The sequence below is a fragment of the Triticum dicoccoides genome, chromosome 4B (assembly GCF_002162155.2).
Source record: "Triticum dicoccoides isolate Atlit2015 ecotype Zavitan chromosome 4B, WEW_v2.0, whole genome shotgun sequence".
NCBI lineage: Eukaryota > Viridiplantae > Streptophyta > Magnoliopsida > Poales > Poaceae > Triticum > Triticum dicoccoides.
This window is the reverse complement of record NC_041387.1, coordinates 587,482,784-587,505,678: the sequence shown is the minus strand read 5'-3', so window position 1 is coordinate 587,505,678 and position 22,895 is coordinate 587,482,784. Positions and strand designations below refer to the sequence as shown.

At 46.8% G+C, this 22,895-nt stretch overlaps 1 pseudogene; it reads left to right on the top strand.

The window, feature by feature from the left end:
* The window catches only part of LOC119292845, a 44,797-nt pseudogene that overhangs the window by 18,449 nt on the left and 3,453 nt on the right, over positions 1–22,895 (top strand).

Genomic DNA, 22,895 nt, shown 5'->3' with positions numbered 1-22,895 from the left:
TGTGTGTGAAAGTCAAAGATATAGGGCGACTGGCCTACCGGAACGTTAGAGGGCACATGTCAAGTTTGTGTGTGGCAGGGAGACATGACTAGAGAGCTCGATGTACCGGTGTGTGTGGGGGGAGGGGGTGGGGGGAGGGGTAGGCAGAGGCCTAACTATAGAGGTATAACGACTCATATATGTGTTGAGAAGGAGAGACCAGCTATGTCTTGAGGGAGATCGGTCGACATCCATACATAATTGAAGGATGGGAAATATGATGGGACAGAGAGAGAGAGAGAGAGAGAGGAGAGAGAAAGAGAGGGAGGGAGAGGGGTAGAGTGCTGGATGGGTGATGGAGTTGCTTCTCGGAGATGGTGAGAGAGGCCTACTAGACAAACTGAGGGTGGAACTGCAATGTTATTAATAAGAGTGGGGATGTGTTTCTGTGTGTGCCTGTGCTTGATAGATCTGTCGGGACGCATCCATGGATGATAAAGGGGAACCATGTGTTTGGTAAGCAAACCTAACTAGATCGGTAGATCAATTGTTGTTTGTCGGAGGAAGGGAGAGTCGCAACTAATGAGGTAGATAGATCGACGTGTGGGTAAAAACAAGTTATAAGGACCTAGCTAGCTATATGTATAGCGAGAGATCGGTCGGTGTACGTCCATTTGTTAGAGGCAAATAAGGCCCAGCGAGACAGATAGACAGAGAGAATGGAGCTAGGAGGTGGTGCGAGAGGCCCAACTACTAGCTAGATAGGGGGAGGAGTGTGCGGTTTTGAGATCGATGAAAAGAGGGGCGAGAGTTTACATGTGTGTCTGGCCGTATGAGAGACACGAGGCAAGGACACATAAAGGAGGAGATTGAAGGTGTGTGTGTATGTTGTAGGCAGGCATCGCTGGAGAGGTTTATCGATTGTGTGTGTCGAAAAGGAGTTGTGGAGACTCTGGGAGAACGACCTAAAGAAAAAAATGAATGTGCCCGGTGGATAGAATGCCGAGGGAGGGGGAGGGCAAGGAGGGCATGTGCATGCACGAGAGAAAGTTAGTGGTAGCTACAAAGGTTAGAGGATTGTGTGGGTGTAAGAGACTAACAAAGATCATAATTTGATATGAAAGCGGATTCATATATTTGAATAGAAGATCATAGTGTTTCAAACATTGCATGCATGAATATAGCGGTGATACACGTGCTGTGCACATGTTATACCATAATGTGATAATGCATGGCGTTTGCAACTCACAGCTAAATGCCGAACAATTTAAACCATACTATACATTAAACAATCTCACATTTTATTTGAATTTGTGATAATGTGTGGCGTTTGCAGCCTACAACTAAATATCGAACAATCTAAAAAATACTATATATCAAACATTCTCACATTTTATTTGAATTTGCGGTAATGTGTGGTGTTTGCAACTCACATCTAAATACTTGTAGGCGTGGGTTCTCAAGTGGATGACAGGAAATGTTCATCATGAAGCCAAAGCTCTTGACATCATTGAGCTTACAGGCCTATCCACTCCCGGAGAGCTGTACGAACCTGGTTGTCAACACCACCGCAATGCACTGGAGAGCATCTTCCATAAGCCAGAACCCAACATGAGCCAGATGTTGAGCATGATGAAGCCTTTGCCACATGACACTGAATACCCAAAGGAGTTCTTTGTTGATGACCTTGAGTATCTACCGCGCACCATATATCACATCATAAGGCGGACTCTATGGCCTATCAAAGGACATTCATCAGCTACAAAACTTGAAGGAGCCATGAAGACATTGGTCTTTTACATCCTCAATGGCATCAGTTTCAATGCACACGATTTCTTCCTCCGGCAACTGGCTGCATCTGGATCTGACCTTTTTGGCCTGAAATTCTATGCTCCATGGGTGATGCGCCTCATCAAGCTACACTCTGCTATCAACTATCAACCCTCTGCCCGCAATCATGTGATCTTTCTACCAGAGGTTGATATGTCAGTTGAAGCCATATACTCTGAACCTGCCAAGAAGCCTCTTTGTCTTCAAAATGCTGAACACCAAAGCTTCACTCAGCCTATGGAAGGAGTCCAAGCAGTAACTCGTGTCTATCCAATGGCTGGAAACACTCGTCTACCTCATCGTGCGCCAACTGAAGCTACTGAGAGCACAATTGCCCAAAGATCTAAGAAGCGCTCTCGTGTCCTAAATGACCGAGAACTTCTTGTGGCACTGCATCAGAAACAAGACAAGCATCACTTTTGGCTCAAGTCAGATGCAAAGCCTCTTGGTGGATGTAAATCGCATTCGCAATCTTGCCACCAAGAATGCATTTGTCACTCACCAAACCTGTCGGCGATCATGGAAGAGTTTGACCCTGCTCAGTGCTGAAGCAGATCTTCAAGACGATGGCTTCACTGAGCGATTCAAGTTTGACTCCACTCCTCCATGGAATGCTGTCCTACGACGAACTCCATCCCTTGAAGACTCTGACTATTCTTCCTCCGCGGCAACTGTGAATGCAAATGTGATCGATGATGAAGAAGATGCTACTTCACCACCCCCTACCTCTGCACGCATCGACACTTCACCAAGTTCGTCTGCGCCGCCAAACAACAATGACAACGCTGCTGCTTCACCTACTCCTCATGAGGACGAGTAGATGCTCTATGTCTTCAAACCTTTTTGGTCATTACTGACAAAAGGGGGAGAAGCATATGAGTTTGATAATCTTCAAGCAGGTTCATATGGGCGGTTGCTTTATATTTTGCCTATGTGTTTACAACTCTTGCTTTTGATACATTTCATTCTTTGAGTTGTAACACTTAAACTCGATGGTCGTCTGCAACTTATTTGCTTTTCCATGTGCGATGATAACTTCCGCACTTAGATCATTCTGCAGAAGTCCATTTTTCATTATGCATGTCATCCTCTTAGTTATATCATTTCATGCATGATGAATTATCTTCATAAGTTGAAGAGGATCTCCACAAGTACAACCTGCCATGTGCATTTGCATTCCAAAAGCAAATTACTTATATGCACATCTTCAGGGGGAGCCCTTTCCACTTATGAAGATAATACCCTATCCTTTACAATTTCACATACTTCATTCCCGTTGAAAACTTCAACCAGTTTGTCATCAATCACCAAAAGGGGGAGATTGTAAGTGCATCTAGTGCCACCCCTAGTTGGTTTTGGAGTATTGACGACAAAGTTGGTTGATGGACTAATGCTTTTGTGAGAATTGCAGGATAACGCAGGTAGTGTCCCTCATTGATTCGGTTTACCTACCGGAGATGACCCCTAAAAATGTATGAAGACATTGACGACAATGGTGGTATGTGAAGATATTCACATTGAAGACTATGACATGAGAAGACATTGAGTGAAGACTATGGAGCGCAAAGACTATGTTGTTTCGTTGTTTCCTTTTCTTCTTTGTTGAGTCATAGGAACCACCGTACTGTTAAGTGGGGTCCAAGTGAACAAAGTCAGAGTGACTGAAGTGATGCTCAACCCAAATCCTATGTCTTCGAGCGAAGACAATGAGAGCAAATCTTATCCAGAGCTGGATGAGTCAGCTTTGCTTGTAGCCCAAGTAAAGTTGCCGTGTGTGTTTGAAATCTGACCGTTGGAACACGTGTCAGTTCCTTAGTGACCCAGGGTCATTTCGGACATATCAGGTCGGGTTGCCTTGTGGCTATAAATAGCCCACCCCCTACACCATAAATTGGTGACTGCTCAGAGTTAGGGAGCGTTCGGTTTCCCACTGCTCCTATAACTCCGCTCCCGGAGCGGACAAGATTTCAGCTTATTTTGGCGGAGCTGGTAAAACCGAGCTCCACAACTCCTCGGAGCGGATCGATTCCGAACAGGGCCTTAGTTTACGGATTTTGTCGTTTTGAGAGTAACCCACCTCGAAGCCTTTGAGAGAGAAATCCTTGCGAGGACAAAGCCCAAACACCCAGAGCCAAAGAGTGTTAGGCATCACTGAAATCTTTCTGTCTGAGTGACCTAAAGACTTATTACACTTGAGGACTGTGTATCCTCCAGCCGGTTAGGCGTCGCGTTCTGAGCATCCAAGAGTCATTGTGGATCGCCGGTGAACGAAGTCTATGAAGGTTCGGAAGTCTACCTTGAAGACTTACCACAGTGATTGCGCGAGGACTGTGTGTCCTTAGCTCAGGGGGAATAAGGTGAAGACGCGGTCTTCTGAGTTGAATCCCAGCCTCCCTAACCAGACGTACAGTTGTCACAACAACTGGAACTGGTCCAACAAATCATGTGTCTTCAACAAGTGGCTGGTTCTATCCTTTCCCTCCCTTTACTTTGAGTTTGTCTTCGTGAAGTCATTGCCTATTTGTCTTATCTGTTTGACTTCATTGCTTGAGTACTATCGTTGATTGGCTTCATACTATCTTCCATCCTGATCCTTACTACCTAGCTGCTATTAGTCGTTGTACGTTCACATTATTGCATACTTGACTATGGCTTGCTTGTTGTAGTTTATCTTCCGCTGCATATCAATTAGGTCATTTCTATTGCTTGTCTTGGAAACTTCCACGTTTTGAAGACTTTGATAAAAATCGCCTATTCACCCCCCTTTAGTCGATAACTAGCACTTTCATGATGTGATTGACTTGACTCATTCCGTTAGCTTAGCACTTGATCGTTTAGTATGTTGCTATTGCTTTCTTCATGACTTATACATGTTCCTATGACTATGAGATTATGCAACTCCCATTTACCGGAGGAACACTTTGTGTGCTACCAAACATCACAACGTAACTGGGTGATTATAAAGATGCTCTACAGGTTTCTCCGAAGGTACTTGTTGAGTTGGTGTATTTCGAGATTAGGATTTGTCACTCCGATTGTCGAAAAGGTATCTCTGGGCCCTCTCGGTAATGGACATCACTATAAGCCTTGCAAGCAAGTGACTAATAAGTTAGTTGCGGGTTGATGCATTACATAACGAGTAAAGAGACTTGCCGGTAACGAGATTGAACTAGGTATCGAGATACCGACGATCGAATCTCGGGCAAGTAACATACCGATGACAAACGGAACACCGTATGTTGTTATGCAGTTTGACCGATAAAATCTCCGTAGAATATGTGGGAGCCAATATGAGCATCCAGGTTCCGCTATTGGTTATTGACTGGAGATGTGTCTCAGTCATGTCTACATAGTTCTCGAACCCGTAGGGTCCGCACGCTTAACGTTCAGTGACGATTTATATTATGAGTTATGTGTTTTGATGTACCAAAGGTAGTTCGGAGTCCCGGATGAGATCGGGGACATGACGAGGAGTCTCGAAATGGTCGACACGTAAAGATCTATATATTGGACGACTACATTCGGACATCGGAAAGGTTCCGAGTGATTCGGGTATTTATCGGAGTACCGGATAGTTACGGGAATTCGCCGGGGAGTATATGGGCCTTATTGGGATTTAGGGGAAAGAGAGAGGGGAGGCTGCGCGCCCCCCAAGGCCTAGTCTGAATTGGACTAGGGGGAGGGGCTGCACCGCCTCCTTCCTTCCCTTCTCTCTTCCCCTTCCTTCTCTCCTACTCCTACTAGGAAAGGAGGAGTCCTACTCCCGGTGGGAGTAGGACTCCATCCTTGGTGCGCCCTCCTCCTTGGCCAGCTGCCTCCCCCTAGCTCCTTTATATACGGGGGTAGGGGGCACCCCAAGACACACAAGTTCATCTGTTGATCTATTCCAGCCGTGTGTGGTACCCCCTCCACCATATTCCACCTCGGTCATATCGTAGCGGTGCTTAGGCGAAGCCCTGCGTCGGTAGCAACATCATCAACGTCACCACGCCGTCGTGCTGACGGAACTCTCCCATTAAGCTCTGCTGGATTGGAGTTCGCGGGACGTCATCGAGCTGAACATGTGATGGTACTTGGATCGGTTGGATCGTGAAGACGTACGACTACATCAACCGCATTGTGCTAATGCTTCCGCTTTCGGTCTACGAGGGTACGTGGACGACACTCTCCCCTCTCATTGCTATGCATCACCATGATCTTGCATGTGCGTAGGAATTTTTTTGAAATTACTACGTTCCCCAACAATGTGTTCTTGATCCGATCTTGCAAGTTGCAGACACCTATTACGAGTTATGCATACCCCAAGGTGACAATAATTGTGATTCTTTCCGGTGATTACCATAGTTTGAGGAGTTCATGTATTCACTAAGTGCTAATGCTTTGTTCTGGTTCTCTATTAAAAGGAGGCATTAATATCCTTTAGTTTCCATTAGGACCCCGCTGCCATGGGAGGGTAGGACAAAAGATGTCATGCGAGTTCTTTTCCATAAGCACGTATGACTACATACGGAATACATGCCTACACTATATTGATGAATTGGAGCTAGTTCAGTGTCATCCTAGGTTATAACTGTTGCATGATGAATGCCATATGACATAATTATCTTTCACTAATCCATTGCCTACGAGCTTTCTACATATTGATCTTTGCTACGTTACTTTGCCATTGCGACTGTTACAATTGCTACAAAACTGTTACCGTTACTTTTGCCACCATTACCGTTACTTCCATACTACTTTGCTACTAAAAACTTTGCTACAGATATTAAGTCTTTCGGGTGTGGTTGAATTGACAACTCAGCTGCTAATACTTGAGAATATTATTTGGCTCCCCTTGTGTTGAATCAATAAATTTGTGTTGAATACTCTACCTTCGAAAACTGTTGCGATCCCTATACTTGTGGGTTATCAGAGAGCACATCCACTGCTCAAAATTAGGATTACTGTTGTTTCAGAGTAAAATGTTTCCATGTGGATCGAATCTCTTGACGAATTTGTCTAGTTCTTCATCAATGGTTATGATTTTTGGACATCAAAACCAATGGTCGGATGTTTTGCTTTTTTGAGAATTTTTAGGATTTTAGTCCAATTAATATGGGGCCCTCAAAATTAGGAGTCTCCAATTAGTAAATACAAGATTCCCTCTAAATGTGACTCAACCGTCGCATTGGTGACTCGGCGGCAATTGGATCGCCACCACCTCTAGTCTTCATTCTCAAACCTTCCACCCAGCCCCTGCTAGATCTTGATGCTCGAAAAACCCAAGCAACAACCATGATTGGCTTCAATTCTCGATTTTAGATAATGGAAATAAAAAGTATTCGGCCTTGACCCTGGTAGGCTACGACCTTCTTATTACGGATCGCGACATGCCTTGGAGATCAAGTCTCTACCTTCATCATCTATGTTTTGGGCTATATGTCTCATGTCAAAGCCATTAAGCTAAGATCCAAACATATGATTGACATTTCTAGGAGGTTTTATGCCAAACTTGAAGTAAACAAGTCTCCAAATGAATCTAGCATAACAACAGTCAAATAAGAAGTGATGAATAGATTCTAAGTTACTACATAAACTACATTTTAAATTCCATTCCAAGTTTAATTTAGTTAAATTATCTTTAGTCAACACAACTCTCTTGATTAAATACCACATAAAGATCTGGATTTTTAGCAACATTTTTAGTTTCCATAGTGTCTTGTTGTTCACCACATGTCCAACATCAATCACAACTTTGTACATGGAGTTTTTTTGGGGGTGAAAACTTTGGATCTATTCATTTTCAATCATGGCAGTACAACAAACACCAGAAATAACAAAAACTACATCCAGATCCGCAGACCACCTAGTGACGACTACAAAAATGGAAGCGAGCCAAAGGCGCGCCGCCATCATCGCCCATCCCTCGTCGGATCCGGACAAAACTTGTTGTAGTAGATAGTCGAGAAGTCATTATGCTAAGGCCCCATAGGAACAGCGTAGTAGAACATCAATTGTCGCCGATGAAGAGTAGCGTAGATTAGAAGGATCCAAACTGAAAACACATGAACGTAATTGGACTACAACCAGATCCAAGCAAATCCACCACAGATCCACCGGAGACACATCTCCACACTCTCACCGACAATGCTAGACACACTACCGGGACGGGGGCTAGGCGGAGAGAACCTTATTCCATCTTTAGGGAGCAGGACACAAACCCTATCAAAACTCAAAGGAACATCTAAAAACAGAGCCCTCCCGCCGGCAAGGGCTGAGATCCACCATGCGCCCATGGCCCTAAGGCCACCGGAGACGAGGCAGACCGACGACGACACCGGAGAGTCAGAGAAACTCTAAGCTTTGCACATGGAGTTAACTGAGAAGACACCTGATTGTGTCTACAAAATTATTTAATTGCACATGAACAATGCTTGCTGGAAGGTTCCAATGCTCAAAAACGAATCTATAACTCTCATTAAACCAGTTCAAAACTGAGAGTCAGCTGGTTTATTCTCCATTTGGGTTGTAGTCTTGTTTTTAATGTATTTCCTCCTAAGTAAACTATACCACATTCCTTCGTGATTTACTAGTGTAATAGCGTTTTACTTATGAGGCACCTATTATGTACTTCAATATTCAGAATACCAAGGTCGCCTATGTCCTTAGGTTGGCATAGAATGTTCAATTTGGCTAACTAGTATTTTTTTCGTGTGGCCTTCACCTTGCCAAAATAACTGAGATCTATAATAATCCATTTTTTCTAGGACTCTCTTTGGGACCTCAAACAAAGATAGTATAAACATTACTAAACTTGTTAAGACAGAGTTGAGAAGAACCAGCCGACCTCTTTTTGGCTCATCTAAAAAATTGTTAAGACAGAGTTGGAGGTCAAAACGATACTCCCTTCTTTCCTGTTTAGAGGGCTCATCTAAAAAATTCAGATTTCCATTATATTAGGCTCACTTCGTGTCCAATTGAGTTAAAGTGCTTTGAGTCTCACGTCATATTTAATTCTTAGAGATTAGAGAGAAGGAATTAGTGGTCATGCATGCATCAAATTCTACATACACCATGCAAGTCCAGTAAGATAGAGAGAGTGATGTTCTTATTGCTTCGGGAGTCGAACATATGGAAAATACTCGTATTTCATTGCATAGTTTTGTATCCACAAAACTCATGGCATCCATCAAAATTCTATGTTAGTCGACGAGATTTCAGATCTAATTCCTCTAAACCGGAGTGGGGAATATATAAGAACCCCTCCTGGGTTCCCAAAACAAAATTAGTAGAGAGAGCAAAAGAGCTGGCAGCCTCTAATAAAAGCTCCACTACACATCAACACAAAGTGGATTATTAGGTGCTCTTCCGTGTGCCACTGGTGCAGGTCAACTGAAAAATGCGGTTGATAAATGAGCAACGATAAATATAAGTATTTTATAGACTCGATAAATATAAGTATTTTATAGACTCGATAAATATAACCCGGCAAGGAGCTTTCTTAGAAGCAACTGAAAATTTGGGATTTGGTTCCATAGCCTCAGGACATTATCCACATGTAGTCCATCCACCCTTTGAGAATGCTGAAGGGCCATCGGTGCTCCAACTTTCGAAGGACGAGGTGCTTTAAAATAGCTTGCTTAGCTTCAGTGTTATTGAATTTGATGTCAATTGAGTTCTACTCCCTCCCTCCTAAAATAAGTGTCTCAAGCTTAGTACAAATTTTACTAAAGTTAGTACAAAATTGAGGCACTTATTTTAGGATGGAGAGAGTATTATTCATCCTAGAAGGAAAGTTGTGATAAGTGAAACAAATAGCTGGTTCTTTTGTTTAAATATTGTTTTGTCGAAACCACCTTTCAGACTCTGATTTTCATTTCAGATCAAGGATCAAACTTATTTCCTCTCACATCTCTCTCAGCCCCAGCTTAGATGGCTTCTTTTTCCACTGGGGTGTATAACAAAGGTGACATATTTTATCAGATCAGGATAGTTATGTTTTCCAGGACTGCCGGTGTATTTTTTGTAAATTGAGCTCATCTTTTACAGGATGAAGTTCGCAGTCTGGCTGTTCAGATGGACCTTCCTAACCAAGCTAGAAAGGATTCCCAGGGGATATGTTTTCATGGAAAGGTCATTGCTTTAACATAGTTGTTAATAATGCACATGTTTTGTGCAAAATATAGTTCTGTCCTTTCTCCTTGTTTTTTCTTATTTTAAGCTTAAAAAGTCTCTCTTTCTAGGTCAAATTTAGAGAATTTGTTCAAAGACATATAGGAGAAATGGAGGGTATACTTCTTGAGGCTGAAACTGGAGATTACCTAGGGACACACCGTGGGTTTTGGTTCTATACGATTGGTCAGCGACAAGGTTTGCGACTTTCTGGAGGACCTTGGTACGCACTGTTGATAATACACTAAAATCAGCTAATTAAAATGTATATTGCCTGAAGTATTATGCAATTCAAGAAAGATCTGCCCTCATGTAGCACATATCTCTTTATCCATAGATTCATCAAATGACTTGTTCCTTACGCAGGTATGTTGTGGAGAAAGATGTGCAAAATAATGTGGTTTTTGTATCAAGGAATTACTATTCACTGGATAAGAGGAGGCGGACATTTCGTGTTGGATCACTAAACTGGTTTAGTGATTCTGGGCCATCAGACAATGAACGCCTTAAATGCAAGGTACCATAGTTACACAATTAGGTCTTGTGGCAGCATAGCATATTTGAATTGAAGTTCTTACCATCTGCAAGGGTTAAATGGTGTTAGTTACTCCCTCCGTAAATTAATATAAGAGCACTTAGATCACCACTTAGTGATCTGAACGCTCTTATATTAGTTTACAGAGGAAGTACAAAATATATGTATATGTCGTCCTCGTAAGGAAAAAAAATCTATAATCACCACCCCAATCAAACACACAACCCCCAAAGCAATCATCAGCAGTCCATTTTTCCCCCTGTCAAAACATGTGCATGGTACCAGCTGTATGCTTGGACTCGTTTAGGTGCTGGGTTAGGAGAGAGTGGTTCATAAATCCTATTGATCCTCGAATACTGTTAAGCAATTCTGAAACCTATCAGTTCTACCTTGACGTACGGTCGTTAATTTTTAATTTGGGTTTATAGGAAAATACGGCGGCAGCTTCCAACTCACTGTTGCCTGATCCATCTTCGTTTTAACTTTTATACACTATTTGTTTAGTATTCAGATCAACCGTGGATCTGCTTTTATCATGTGCTGCATTTTATTCCGTCAGTTAGAGCATCCCTAGCATACCTCGTATAATGCCGACCCGCAAAACACGTTTACAGTTTATGGAAAACAGCTTTGCCGACGCGGGCGGCGGCAGAGTCAGACCCCGCAAAATTGTTGTTGCCGCAGCTCCTCCCCTCACTGCACTCCTCTCCTTGGCGCTCACAGAGAAGTTTTCCCGGCGCTCAGCACTTTTCTTTCCCCGAGCACAAACTCCGGCTCCACGAACCACAGGAACTCACAGCACTGCACGCGGCTACATTTTGCTCTGGCCCCTCCACTGCTCTACACACAACACAGGCTCTTGAAATAGCCTCACGCACGCACACAGCCGGGGCAACAAACCTGGCCTGGTTTTGTGCCACTAACCCACGCACCCACTAACCAACTGTGCATGCACACGCACATGCACACAACTAGCCAACTAACTCAACCGGCCACACATGACCCGGGCGTGGATGTAAGCTGAACGAACCAAAGATCAGAATTAATGAGTGTAAGGTGCAACACGAGTGTGACGACATGTTAAAATAAAAAGACATGAGTTTGTGTTGGGTCTTAAGCAATGCTTATTGGATTAGTGACATACGATTTTTTTCTCCTGTTGCAACGCACGGGCATATTTACTAGTTATACTAACAAACTCCTCCTAATTCTGAACTTGCCGTGGATTTGTTCCTCGGACTGATTCCACCCGTCGTTTTAATGTGCCGCCCGTTCGTCGTTGCCGGAGTTGACGTTGCTGCTCCCATCGTCGTCGTCGTCACGACCGCGGACTCGACCTGGCGCGCTGACGCCGGTCGCCACCGCCACGGACTCGACCTGGCGCACTGACGCCGGTCACCATCGTGCTCCGTCACGACTCCGGCGACATACGCCGAGCTCCTTCGCCGCCGGCAACACACGCCTGGTGTCCCACGGTGAGAGAGAGAGAAAGGTGCAGCGAGAGAGAGAGAGGTGCGCCAACAATTGGTATACAGAGCTTCGATTCGGGCGATCACCGGCGACCATGGCGCTCGTCCCTCATGGCGGAGGTGCGGGCGGATCGGCGTCGATGGCGATGCCGATGCTCACGATGGACAACTACACCGTCTGGGCGATCAAGGCACAGGCCATCGTCGACGTGCACACCGTGTGGGAGGCGGTGGCGCCGGGCGATGCGGCGGTGAACGCGCGGAAGGACAGGACGGCGCGCGCGTTGCTGCTCGGAGCGCTGCCGGAGGACGTGTTGCTGCAGGTGTGGACGAAGCTCACCGCCAGGGAGGTATGGGACTCCTTGAAGGTGAGGTTCGTCGGCGATGATCGGGTCCGCGCGGCGAGGCTGGCGACGCTGCGCGGCGAATTCGACCGCCTGAAGATGGCGGATGGCGAGGAGCTCGACGTGTATGGTGGGAGGCTCGCGGCAATGGCGGCGAGGTACACCAACCTCGGGGAGACGCTGGGCGACGAGGCGCTCGTCGAGAAGCTGCTGGATACGGTGCCGGATCGGCTCTTCCCCGTCGTCGCCGGCATCGAGAAGTTCCACGCCGTGACGACGATGGCGTTCGACGAGGCACTCGGGCGGCTGCACACGTTCGACGAGCGGGTTCGGCGCCGTGGACAAGACGTCGGCGAGCGCGGGTGTGAGCAGCTGCTCATGATGGTGGCACAGCGAGCAGCGCGGGAGCGTCGACACGGCGGTGCTCGGGACGACGACGACGGCAAGAGCGTGGCATCGAGCAGCGGCGGGAACCGGCGCGGGCGCTGCTACAAGTGTGGCGAGCGTGGCCACTTCAAGAGGGACTGCCCCAAGCTGCGGAAGGAGACGGCGAAGGAGCACGCGCTGATGGCGGACGCCGGCGTTGAAGACGGAGGACTCCTTTGAGCCACGGCTTAGGGGGGGTGAATGTTAGATGAATAAGCCGCGGCGGCCGGAGTACGTCGTGCGCGCGCGTGTGTGTGATCGCATGTGTGGGTGCGCATGTGATCGGGTCGTTTAGACGGAGGCGTGGGGGTGTTGCTGCGCCGGGCGCTGGACTAGGTCACGACCCGTTGGCGTGCGTGCGTGGCGGGCGTGGGAGCTGGGAGCGCGGGGCGTGCGTGAAGTGGGCAGCAGGGCAACTGCAGGAGCGGTCGTGGCCGCTGGGCATGCATGTATAAGTCCCGTTCTCCTCATGTTGTAGTCAGCAGCTGAGTACATGCTCAGGAAAGAAAAGGACGCCGTTCGAGCGGCGGGTGGCGTACGTGCGTCAGGAAAATACTTGTGTCTCTGTCCTTCTTCCTTCCCCTTCCTTCTTCTTTCTTTGGTGATCTAGTTCAGAGAGAGAGAGAAAGGTGCAGCGAGAGAGAGAGAGAAGTGCGCCAACAATTGGTGTACAGAGCTTCGGTTCGGGCGATCACCGACGACCATAGCGCTCATCCCTCATGGAGGAGGTGCGGGCGGATCGGCGTCGATGGCGATGCCGATGCCCATGGTGGACAACTACACCGTCCGGGCAATCAAGGCGCAGGCCATCCTCGACGTGCACACTGTGTGGGAGGCAGTGGCGTCGGGCGATGCGGCGGTGAACGCGTGGAAGGACAAGACGACGCGCGCGTTGCTGCTCGGAGCACTGCGGGAGGACGTGTTGCTGCAGGTGTCGACGAAGCTCACCGTCAGGGAGGTATGGGACTCCTTGAAGGTGAGGTTCGTCGGCGCCGATCGGGTCCGCCCGGCGAGGCTGGCGACGCTGCATGGCAAATTTGACCGCCTGAACATGGCGGACGACGAGGAGCTCGACGTGTACGGCATGAGGCTCGCGGCGATGGCGGCAAGGTATGCCAACCTCGGGGAGACGCTGGGCGACGCGGCGTTCATCAAGAAGCTGCTGGATACGGTGCCGGATCGGCTCTTCCCCGTCGCCGCCGGCATCGAGCAGTTCCACAACGTGATGACGATGGCGTTCGATGAGGCGATCGGGCGGCTGCGCGCGTTCGACGAGCGGGTTCGGCGCCGTGGACAAGACGGCGACGAGCGCGGGTGTGAGCAGCTTCTCATGACGGCGACACAGTGGGCAGCGCGGGAGCGTCGACACGGCGGTGCTCGGGACGATGACAATGGCAAGAGCGTGGCATCGAGTAGCGGCGGGTACCGGCGCGGGTGCTGCTACAAGTGTGGCGAGCGTGGCCACTTCAAGAGGGACTGCCCCAAGCTGTGGAGGGAGCCGGCGACGGAGCGCGCGCTGATGGCGGACGCCAGCGTTGAAGACGGCGGACTCCTCTGAGCCACAGCTTAGGGGTGAATGTTAGACGAATAAGCCACGGCGGCCGGAGCGCGTCGTGCGTGCATGTGTGTGTGTGATCGCATGTGTGTGTGCGCATGTGATCGGGTCGTTTAGACGGAGGCGCGGGGGTGTTGCCGCGCCGGGCGCTGGACCAAGTCACGACCCGTTGGCATGCGTGCACGGCGGGCGTGTTAGCTGGGAGCGCGGGGCGTGCGCAAAGTGGGCGGCAGGGCAGCCGCGGGAGCGGTCGTGACCGTTGGGCATGCATGTATAAGTCCCGTTCTCCTCGTGATGTAGCCTATGAATACAGAGAAAAGATTGGGGGTGTTCGTGCGCCGGCCGGGGAAAATATTCTTGTGTCCTGTGTCCACCTTCTTCTTCCACCTCCGTCCACGAGCGAGGGAGAAGGCCACGGCAACAACAAATGCACCCGTAAAGAAAATATCACAGAAGTTTCGAAAATATGCCCTAAAAGCAATAATAAAATGGTTATTATTATATTTCCTTGTTCATATAATTGTCTATTGTTCATGCTATAATTGTATTGACCGGAAATCATAACACATGTGTGAATACATAGGCCACAATATGTCCCTAATGAGCCTCTAGTTGATTAGCTCGTTGATCAACAGATGGTAATGGTTTCCTGACTATGGACATTGGATGTCATTGATAACGGGATCACATCATTAGAAGAATGATATGATGGACAAGACCCAATCCTAAGCATAGCACAGGATCGTGTGGTTCATTTGCTTAAGCTTTTCTAATGTCAAGTATCATTTCCTTAGACCATGAGATTTTGTAACTCTCGGATACTGTAGGAGTGCTTTGGGTGTGTCAGACGTCACAACGTAACTGGGTGACTATAAAGGTGCACTACAGGTATCTCCAAAAGTGTCTGTTGGGTTGACACGAATCGAGACTGGGATTTGTCACTTCGTATGACGGAGAGGTATCTCTGGACCCACTCGGTAATGCATCATCATAATGAGCTCAATGTGACTAAGTAGTTGGTCACGAGATCATGCATTACGCAACGAGTAAAGTGACTTGCCAGTAACGAGATTCAACGAGGTATTGGGATACCGACGATCGAATCTCGGGCAAGTAACGTACCGATTGACAAAGGGAATTGTATACGGGATTGCTTGAATCCTTGACATCGCGGTTCATCCGATGAGATCATCGTGGAACATGTGGGAGCCAACATGGGTATCCAGATCCCGCTGTTAGTTATTGGCCGAAGAGCTGTCTCGGTCATGTCTGCATGATTCCCGAACCCGTAGGGTCTACACACTTAAGGTTCGATGACGCTAGGGTTATAGGGAAGATTTGTATGTGATTACCGAATGTTGTTCAGAGTCCCGGATGAGATCCCGGACGTCATGAGGAGTTCCGGAATGGTCTGGAGGTGAAGATTTATATATGGGAAGTCATCATACGGTCACCGGAAATATTTGGGGGTTTACCGATATTATACCGGGACCACGGGGGTCCACCGGGAGGGTCCACCTGCCCCGGAGGGCCTAATGGGCTGTATGTGGAAGGGAACCAGCCCCTAAGTGGGCTAGGCGCCAACCCCCCCTAGGGCCCATGCACCTAGGGTTGGGGGCCCTAAGGGGAGCGCCCCCTTGCTTGGGGGGCAAGCCCCCTCCCCCTTGGCCGCCGCCTCCCCTCTAGATCTCATCTAGAGGGGTCGGCCCCCTTCCCCTTCTCCCTATAAATAGAGGGTGGAGGAAGGGCAGCCGCACCACATCCAAGGCACAGCCCTCCCCCTCCCCAACACCTCTCCTCCTTCATGTGAGCTTGGCGAAGCCCTGCCGGAGAACTGCTACTCCACCACCACCACGCCGTCGTGCTGCTGTTGGAGCTCTCTTCCTCAACCTATCCCTCCTCCTTGCTGGATCAAGGCACGGGAGACGTCACCGGGCTGCACGTGTGCTGAACGCGGAGGTGCCGTTGTTCGGCGCTTAGATCGGAGTCCACCGCGATCTGAATCCCTACGAGTACGACTCCTTCATCCGTGTTCTTGCAACGCTTCCGTTTCGCGATCTTCAAGGGTATGAAGATGCACTCCCCTCTCTCTCTCGTTTCTAGTCTCTCCATAGATTGATCTTGGTGATGCGTAGAATTTTTTTAATTTCTGCAACAATCCCCAACAGTGGCATCATGAGCTAGGTCTATGCGTAGTTACTATGCACGAGTAGAACACACGTTGTTGTGGGCATCGATTTTGTCAATTTACTTGCCACTACTAGTCTTATCTTGATCCGGCGGCATCGTGGGATGAAGCGGGCCGGACCGACCTTACACGTACGCTTACGTGAGACAGGTTCCACCGACTGACATTTACTAGTTGCATAAGATGGCTAGCGGGTGTCTGTCTCTCCCACTTTAGTCGGATCGGATTCGATGAAAATGGTCCTTATGAAGGGTAAATAGCAATTGGCATATCACGTTGTGGTTTTGGCGTAGGTAAGAAACGTTCTTGCTAAAAACCTATAGCATCCACGTAAAAAAAACTTGCAACAACAATTAGAGGACGTCTAACTTGTTTTTGCAGCATATGTCGTGTGATGTGATATGGCCAAAAGGATGTGATGAATGAAATATATGTGATGTATGAGATTGATCATGTTCTTGTAATAAGAATCACGACTTGCATGTCGATGAGTATGACAACCGGCAGGAGCCATAGGAGTTCTCTTAATTTATTGTATGACATGCGTGTCAGTGAATAACGCCATGTAAGTACTTTACTTTATTGCTAAACCGTTAGCCATAGTAGTAGAAGTCATAGTTGGCGAGACAACTTCATGGAGACACAATGATGGAGATCATGGTGTCATGCCGGTGACGATGATATTGGCCATATCTTGTCACTATTTGATTGCATGAGATGTTTATCATGTTTTTGCATCTTATTTGCTTAGAACGACGGTAGCATAAATAAGATGGTCCCTCATAAAATTTCAAGAAAGTGTTCCCCCTAACTGTGCACCGTTGCGAAGGTTCGTTGTTTCGAAGCACCACGTGATGATCGGGTGTGATAGATTCTAACGTTCACATACAACGGGTGTAAGCCAGATTTAGACATGCAAAACACTTAGGTTGACTTGACGAGCCTAGCATGTACAGACATGGCCTCGGAACACAAGAGACCGAAAGGTCGAACATGAGTCGTATAGCAAATACGATCAACATGAAGATGTTCACCAATGATGACTAGTCCGTCTCACGTGATGATCGGACACGGCCTAGTTAACTCGTATCATGTATCACTTAGATGACTAGAGGGATGTCTATCTGAGTGGGAGTTCATTAAATAATTTGATTAGATGAACTTAATTATCATGAACTTAGTCTAAAATCTTTGCAATATGTCTTATAAATCAAATGGCCCACACTAATGTTGCCCTCAACTTCAACGCGTTCCTAGAGAAAACCAAGCTGAAAGACGATGGCAGCAACTATACGGACTGGGTCCGGAACTTGAGGATCATCCTCATAGCTGCCAAAAGAGCATATATCCTAGATGCACCACTAGGTGAAGCACCCGTTTTCCCAGCAACTCAAGAGGTTATGAACGCCTGGCAGTCACGTAGTGATGATTACTCCATGGTTCAGTGCGGCATGCTTTACAGCTTAGAGTCGGGGCTCCAAAAGCGTTTTGAGCAGCACGGAGCATATGAGATGTTCCAAGAGCTGAAAATGGTTTTCCAAGCTCATGCCCGGGTCGAGAGATATGAAGTCTCCGACAAGTTCTACAGTTGTAAGATGGAGGAGAATGGTTCTGTCAGTGAGCACATACTCAAAATGTCTGGGTTGCACAACCGCTTGTCTCAGCTGGGAGTTATTCTCCCGAATGACGCGGTCATTGACAGAATCCTCGAGTTGCTCCCACGTAGCTACAAGAGCTTTGTGATGAATTAAAATATGCAGGGGATGGTGAAAACCATTCGTGAGGTACTTTCAATGCTGAAATCAGCGGAGGTGGAGATCAAAAATGAACGTCAAGTGTTGATGGTCAATAAAACCACTAGTTTCAAGAAAAGCAAGGGTAAGAAGAACTTCAAGAAGGACGGCAAGGGAGTTGCCGCGCCCGATAAGCCAGTTGCCGGGAAGAAGCCAAAGCATGGACCCAAACCTGAGACTGAGTGCTTTTATTGCAAGGGAAACAGTCACTGGAAGCGGAACTGCCCCAAGTACTTAGCGGACAAGAAGGCCGGCAACACCAAAGGTATATGTGATATACATGTTATTGATGTGTACCTTACCAGTACTCGTAGTAGCTCCTGGGTATTTGATATCGATGCGGTTGCTCATATTTGTAACTCAAAACAGGAGCTGCGGAATAAGCGGAGACTGGCGAAGGATGAGGTGACGATGCGCGTCGGAAATGGTTCCAAGGTCGATGTGATCGCCGTCGGCACGCTGCCTCTACATTTACCTACGAGATTAGTTTTAAACCTCAATAATTGTCATTTAGTGCCAGCTTTGAGCATGAACATTGTATCCGGATCTCGTTTAATGTGAGATGGCTACTCATTTAAATCCGAGAATAATGGTTGTTCTATTTATATGAGAGATATGTTTTATGGTCATGCCAAGCTGGTCAATGGTTTATTCTTAATTAATCTCGAACGTGATGTTACACATATTCATAGTGTGAATACCAAAAGATGTAAGGTTGATAATGATAGTTCCACATACTTGTGGCACTGCCGCCTTGGTCACATTGGTGCCAAACGCATGAAGAAGCTCCATGCAGATGGACTTTTGGAGTCTCTTGATTATGAATCATTTGACACGTGCGAACCATGCCTCATGGGCAAAATGACCAAGACACCGTTCTCCGGAACAATGGAGCGAGCAACCAACTTATTGGAAATCATACATACTGATGTGTGCAGTCCAATGAGCGTTGAGGCTCGTGGTGGCTATCGTTATGTTCTCACCCTCACTGATGACTTAAGTAGATATGGGTATGTCTACTTGATGAAACACAAGTCTGAGACCTTTGAAAAGTTTAAGGAATTTCAGAGTGAGGTAGAGAATCAACATGACAGAAAAATAAAGTTCTTACGATCAGATCATGGGGGAGTATATTTGAGTCACGAGTTTGGGATGCACTTAAGGAAATGTGGAATTGTTTCACAACTCAGGCCGCCTGGAACACCTCAGCTTAACGGTGTGTCCGAACATTGTAATCGCACTCTATTGGATATGGTGCGATCTATGATGTCTCTTACTGATTTATCGCTATCATTTTGGGGATACGCTTTAGAGACATCTACATTCACTTTAAATAGGGCACCATCTAAATCCATTGAGACGACACCGTATGAATCATGGTTTGGAAAGAAACCTAAGCTGTCATTTCTAAAAGTTTGGGGATGCGATGCTTATGTCAAGAAACTTCAACCTGAAAAGCTCGAACCCAAGTCGGAAAAATGCATCTTCATAGGGTACCCTAAGGAAACCATTGGGTATACCTTCTACCTTAGATCCGAAGGCAAGATCTTTGTTGCCAAGAACGGGTCCTTTCTGGAGAAAGAGTTTCTCTCGAAAGAAGTAAGTGGAAGGAAAGTAGAACTTGATGAAGTACTACCTCTTGAACCGGAAAGTAGCGCAGCTCAGGAAGATGTTTCTGTGGTGCCTGCACCGACTATAGAGGAAGTTAATGATGATGATAAAGGTACTTCGGATCAAGTTGCTATTGAACTTCGTAGGTCCACAAGGACACGTTCCACGCCAGAATGGTATGGCAACCCTGTCCTGGAAATCATGTTGTTAGACAACGGTGAACCTTCGAACTATGAAGAAGCGATGGCGGGCCTAGATTCCAACAAATGGCTTGAAGCCATGCAATCCGAGATAGGATCCATGTATGAAAACAAAGTATGGACTTTGACAGACTTGCCCGATGATTGTCGAGCGATAGAAAATAAATGGATCTTTAAGAAGAAGATGGACGCGGATGATAATGTTACCATCTATAAAGCTCGACTTGTCGCTAAGGGGTACCTACAAGTTCAAGGGGTTGACTACAATGAGACCTTCTCACCCGTAGCGAAGCTGAAATCCGTCCGAATCATGTTAGCAATTGCCGCATTCTATGATTATGAGATATGGCAAATGGAAGTCAAAACGGCATTCCCTAACGGCTTTCTTAAGGAAGAATTGTATATGATGCAGCCGGAAGGTTTTGTCAATCCTAAGAATGCTAACAAGGTATGCAAGCTCCAGCGCTCCATCTATGGACTGGTGCAAGCATCTCGGAGTTGGAACATTCGCTTTGATGAAATGATCAAAGCGTTTGGGTTTATGCAGACTTATGGAGAAGCCTGTGTTTACAAGAAAGTGAGTGGGAGCTCTGTAGCATTTCTCATATTATATGCAGATGACATACTATTGATGGGAAATGATATAGAACTTTTGGACAGCATAAAGGCCTACTTGAATCAGTGTTTTTCACTGAAGGACCTTGGAGAAGCTGCTTACATATTAGGCATCCAGATCTATAGAGATAGATCTAGACGCCCCATAGGTCTTTCACAAAGCACATACCTTGATAAGATATTGAAGAAGTTCAATATGGATCAGTCCAAGAAGGGGTTCTTGCCTGTATTGCAAGGTGTAAAATTGAGCTCGGCTCAATGCCCGACCACGGCAGAAGATAGAGAAAAAATGAGTGTCATCCTCTATGCCTCGTCCATAGGGTCTATTATGTATGCCATGCTGTGTACTAGACCTGATGTAAACCTTGCCGTAAGTTTGGTAGCAAGGTACCAAAGTAATCCCGGCATGGAACATTGGACAGCGGTCAAGAATATCCTGAAGTACCTGAAAAAGACTAAGGACATGTTTCTCGTTTATGGAGGTGACGAAGAGCTCGTCATAAAGGGTTATGTCGATGCTAGCTTCGACATAAATCTGGATGACTCCAAGTCACAAACCGGATACGTGTATATTTTGAATGGTGGGGTAGTAAGCTGGTGCAGTAGCAAGCAAAGCGTCGTGGCGGGATCTACATATGAAGCAGAGTACATGGCAGCCTCGGAGGTAGCGCATGAAACAATCTGGATGAAGGAGTTCATTACAGACCTAGGAGTTATTCCCAATGCGTTGGGCTCGATGACTCTCTTTTGTGATAACACTGGAGCTGTTGCCCTTGCCAAGGAGCCCAGGTTTCACAAGAAGACCAGGCACATCAAGCGTCACTTCAACTCCATTCATGAAAATATTCAGGATGGATACATAGATATTTGCAAAGTGCATACGGATCTGAATGTCGCAGATCCGTTGACTAAACCTCTTCCGCGAGCAAAACATGATCAACACCAGAACTTATGGGTGTTCGATTCATCACAGTGTAACTAGATTATTGACTCTAGTGCAAGTGGGAGACTGTTGGAAATATGCCCTAGAGGCAATAATAAAATGGTTATTATTATATTTCCTTGTTCATGATAATTTTCTATTGTTCATGCTATAATTGTATTGACCGAAAACCGTAATACATGTGTGAATACATAGACCACAATATGTCCCTAGTGAGCGTCTAGTTGACTAGCTCGTTGATCAACAGATGGTCATGGTTTCCTGACTATGGACATTGGATGTCATTGATAACGGGATCACATCATTAGAAGAATGATGTGATGGACAAGACCCAATCCTAAGCATAGCACAAGATCGTGTAGTTCATTTACTAAAGCTTTTCTAATGTCAAGTATCATTTCCTTAGACCATGAGATTGTGTAACTCCTGGATACCATAGGAGTGCTTTGGGTGTATCAAACGTCACAACGTAACTGGGTGACTATAAAGGTGCACTACAGGTATCTCCGAAAGTGTCTGTTGGGTTGGCACGAATCGAGACTGGGATTTGTCACTCCGTATGACGGAGAGGTATCTCTGGGCCCACTCGGTAATGCATCATCATAATGAGCTCAATGTGACTAAGTAGTTGGTCACGGGATCATGCATTACGCAACGAGTAAAGTGACTTGCCGGTATTGAGATTGAACGAGGTATTGAGATACCGACGATCGAATCTCGGGCAAGTAACGTACCGATTGACAAAGGGAATTGTATACGGGATTGCTTGAATCCTCGACATCGTGGTTCATCCGATGAGATCATCGTGGAACATGTGGGAGCCAACATGGGTATCCATATCCCGCTGTTGGTTATTGGTCGGAGAGCTGTCTCGGTCATGTCTGCATGATTTCCGAACCCGTAGGGTCTACACACTTAAGGTTCGATGACGCTAGGGTTATAGGGAAGATTTGTATGTGATTACCAAATGTTGTTCGGAGTCCCGGATGAGATCCCGAACGTCACGAGGAGTTCCGGAATGGTCTGGAGGTGAAGATTTATATATGGGAAGTCATCATACGATCAACGGAAATATTCGGGGGTTTACCGGTATTGTACCGGGACCACTAGAGGGGTTCTGGGGGTCCAGCGGGAGGGTCCACCTGCCCCGGAGGGCCTAATGGGCTGTACGTGGAAGGGAACCAGCCCCTAAGTGGGCTGGGCGCCAACCCCCCTAGGGCCTATGCGCCTAGGGTTGGGGGGGAACCCTAAGGGGG